The sequence below is a fragment of the Dasypus novemcinctus genome, chromosome 13, assembly GCF_030445035.2.
Source record: "Dasypus novemcinctus isolate mDasNov1 chromosome 13, mDasNov1.1.hap2, whole genome shotgun sequence".
NCBI lineage: Eukaryota > Metazoa > Chordata > Mammalia > Cingulata > Dasypodidae > Dasypus > Dasypus novemcinctus.
The window spans coordinates 77,430,046-77,434,332 of record NC_080685.1 but is presented as its reverse complement, the minus strand read 5'-3'; the positions used below and the strand labels follow the sequence as shown (position 1 = coordinate 77,434,332).

At 47.1% G+C, this 4,287-nt stretch overlaps 1 pseudogene; it reads right to left on the bottom strand.

Annotated features, from left to right (window-relative positions):
* Positions 1 to 546: 546 nt before the first annotated feature.
* On the bottom strand, positions 547 to 3,386 carry LOC101439826 (5'(3')-deoxyribonucleotidase, mitochondrial-like; annotated as a pseudogene).
* Positions 3,387 to 4,287: the final 901 nt, after the last annotated feature.

Here is a 4,287-nt window from a genome sequence, read left to right as displayed (position 1 = left end):
AAGCTGGGCCTGGGCAGGAGCTGAGGCAATCACAGCCCACAGCCTTCAGCAACATGGAAACACCATTTATTTTTTATGCACTTAACCAAAGTTCCAGTCTGTTTTGTCTTTGTGAGCCCAGCATGGGCCTGGGGACAGTGGGTAAAACCCCCTGAGAGAGTCAAAGGCAGGCCTGTATGTGTCCTCCGAGGGCTCAGTGTGGAACCAGAGACCCTGCTCCTGCCTGCCACCCACTCAGTCGCAAGAATCCCCATGAGGCAGCACCTCCCAAGACCCCTGGGAATCCCTGAGAAGAGGTTCCTGTGGCTACGAGGTCCACACCCCGTGGGCTGCTGGCTGTGGCACAGCAACCCCTGCCTCTGACCCCTGTACCCTCTTTACCCCAAGCAGCTTGAGGATGCAGGCCCAAGGCTGACCCAGCCCTTCCCAGAGATGAGTTTAAGGCCTGGCTGGGCAGGGGCAGGGAGGAGAGGAGTCAGGTCATGTCATTATGGTGGCCCTGGATGCTGGTAGATGCCCACCTCTGGGACCAAGTCCCCATCCAGCTCAGCAAGTCTGCCTGCTTTCCAGAAGGATCCTCCAGTCATCTGTCCAAAGGTGCAGCCAACAGCTGGGGGACTGCAGCTGCAAGTGCTGGTTGTGGCAGGCTGTGAAGAGTATATGCTACCAGCTGGGGTTAGGCTTGGTTTTGTGATGTCTGGCCAGTCATCTATGAGGAAGTCAGCAGAGACCAGTGTCTTGTCTCTGGTCAGCATGACCTGATCCAGAAAGTCAGTGTGTAAGTTCTTCTCCACCCAGGCATACTGAGACTTGCATTGACCCCAGGACAGGTGCTGTCTCCTTATTTGGCCACTCAACCTGAATCTGTGGAGCCCACAAGAGAGTGGGGCTAGGACGGTGAGTGGGAGGCACTCTCCAGTGGAGCTGCCACCCCAAGGTGAGCAGGCCATGGGAAATAGTTCCCTAACCAGGCCCACCCACTGCCTTCAGGTTTCAGAGGAGAAATTGGCACTCAATCTCACTGAGCATCCCATCTACGAGCTGGAGCTCCTTCCTCTTGCTGCTTTCAGGATACTCTCTTTATCTTCTGCCTCTGACAGTCTGATTAGTATGTGTCTTGGGGTGGGTCTGTTAGGATTTATTCTGTTTGGAGTATACTATGCTGCCTGGACATGTACCACCATGTCCCTCATAATAGGTGGGAAATTTTCAGCCATTATTTCCATGAATACTCCGTCTGCCCTATTTACCTTTCCTTCTTCCACTGGGACAGCCATATTGTGTATGCTGTTGTGTCTTATGCTGTAATTTAATTCTGAGTCCCTGCTGAGATTTTTGTTTTTTTGTGTTTTTTTTTTTGGCTATCTGTTCTATTATCTGTGTGGTTTCAGATGTCCTATCTTCAACATCACTAATTCTTTCCTCCACCTGTTCAAATCTGCTGTTGTGTGTCTCTAGTGTATTCTTTTGTTTTTTTTTTTCTTTTTAATTTTTAATTTTGTTTTAGTGGGTTTTTAATTTCTTCCACTGTGCTTTTCATTACCATGAGCTCTGATGTCTTTTTCTGTAGGTTTATAATTTCTTCTGTTTGCTTCCCCAGGATTTTCTTTTGTAAATATTGTAAGATTTATTTTATTTATTGCTTTCTCTCCCTCTCCCCTGTTGTTTTGTGCTTGCTATCTGCTCTCACTTCTGTTCATTGTGTGCTCATCACTTTTTTTGTGTGTGTGGAGGCACTGTGAACCAAACCTCCCCATGTGGGAGGGAGATGCCCAATGGCTTCAGCCACCTCACTCCCCACTTGCTATGTCTCTCATTGTATTTCCTCATTGTGTCTCTTTGTTGCATCGTCTTGTTGCATCAGCTCACCATGCCAGCTCACTTTCTTGCTCATCTTCTTTAGGAGGCACTGGGAACTGAACCTGAGCCCTCCCATGTGGTAGGCAGGGGCTCAACTGCTTGAGCCATATCCACTTCCCCCCAGGGTCTTCTTAATATCCGTTATCTCTTTCCTCACCTCATTGAGTTGGTTCATGATATGTGTTTGGACACCCTTGCTTAGTTTTTCTGTGTCTCCTCCTGCTATTCAGTTTGCCCTTTGGAGGGACCATGGCTTCCTGCTTCTTAGCATGGCTTGCAATTTTTTGCTGATGGGCAGGGCCATGGGAAACAGGCATACAAAGGACATTCAGCTGGAGCAAGGGTTGGAAGGAGCCAGGTGGAAAGGCCCTTTCACACTGGTAGTCAATGATGGGGATATACCCATTGGCAGGGAGCAGAGGAAGAATGGCTCAGGCGAAGGGAATGATGAGTGCAAACATGCCAAAGCAGGAACACACCACAGTGTGTGAAAAGCGAGGGGCACACCAGGGCACCAGGGAAGCCAGAGTGTGGCAAGTAATGGGGAGAGTGGGGAGGGGGAGGCCGGGCCTGATGAAGATGCATGACACCACCCTCAGCCCAAGTGGAAGCTGCCGGAGCCACATCTTGCAAACTGGTGTGGTGCAGGCTCAAGGTATTAGTGGTTGTCATGGCTGTTTTACATTTTCACTGAATCTTTGTAAGGTTCAAAATCAAAGCAAGCACTTGGAGGATACACTGAGATAGAATCACCCCAAGGGCATCCAGTCATGCACACCCAGGGTCTGTATCACCTCATCAAATGGAGATGCTATAAGGACAAGGCTTTATTCAGGAAAATGATAAAAAGTAGACTGAAGATTTTGAAAGGTGTGGTGGCAAATGGATTTAGCACAAAGACCCTGGAGCCCAGAGGGGGCTGAAACCTGCTTGGGGCCACACAGCAGCTGTTCTGGTTCTGAATCTAAGTCTACCCCATCCCTTTCCCTGAGCAACCCAGACTTGCAGCCAAGGTGCAGTGAGGTTTCTGCCAGACTCCCACTAGGAAGGGCCAAAACCACAGTTACTGCTGCTTCTCTTAAATCAGCATTGTGTGTTGGCATCGTTGGGTCTGTTCCTTAGTGAGTTGCCCAGTTTGTGAATAATTACAATACCTCCCTCATGGGCTTCCCTTCTCATAAGGACAGTACTTGTACATATTGATGGGGCTTATGCAGATGAAGACATCAGTGTTCTCCAAGTTGGCCATTTGCTTCACAGCTTCCACAGCCCCAGACAGAGGCTCAAGTTCCAAAAAGAAATCCTTTGACTCTCATATGGTGATGGCCTTCTCACTCAGCTCAGACCACAGCCAGCCATACTGCTCTGACAATAAGAAGCTGTGCCATTTCTCCAGGGCAATGAAAAACTGCTTGGGGAAGCATGCACGGAACTTGCAGAGGAAGCTGCCCTCGAATTTGGACAGCAAGCCATACATCCCTGTCCACCAGTACTCACAGGGCACAGCTGCCCACTCCTCCTGTCATGGGCTCGGATGCCCCACACAGCTGGGTTGGGGTTGCTGCATAGCCCTGGTGCCCATGCAGACACTGGCTGCACAGCCAGATCATGGCCCTGTACAGCTGCCCAATGTTGTGCAGCCACTTTGCTCCTGCACACAGCTATCGTGGGCCTCAGAGCCACCATCCCGACCAGTGGGGGCACAGGGCATGCTCCCCTTTATTTTTGAAGGACAGCTTTGCTAGATACAGAATTCATGGCTGGCAGTTTTTCTCTTTCAATACCTTAAATATATCATACCAGTTTTTTCTGTCCTCCATGGTTTCTGATAAGAAGGTTCATACTTAATTTCATTGAGGCTCCATTATATGTGATTCTTTGCTTCTCTCTTGCTTATTTCAAAATCTTTTCTTTATCTCTGATATTTGAAGCTCTGAATAGTAGGTGTCTCAGGATAGGTCTATTTGTGTTTATTCTCTCTGGTGTACATTGTTCTTCTTGTATATTGATATTTACATCTTTCATAAGGTTGGGAAGTTTTCAATCATTATTTCCTCAAATACTCTTTCTGCTCCATTTCCACTTTCTTCTCGTCTGGGACATAGATAATGCATATGTTTTTGCATTTTGTGTTTCACCCTATTCCCTGAGACCTTGTTCCATTTTTTTCATTTTCTTTTCTTTCCATTTCTTGTCTTTTCCAGTTCAGGTGTACTGTCTTTGAAATCAATAATTCCATCTACAAGCAATTCAGATTTGCTCTTAGGTTCCTTTAATGTATTTTTAATCTCATCTGTCATGTCTTTCATTCACATATGGTCTGTTACTTTACTTTGCATGATTTCAAATTGTTCTTTATGCTCACCAGTGTTTTCTTAATACACTTTATCTTTTTCATCATATTTTCTCTCAATTCTTTAAATTGAT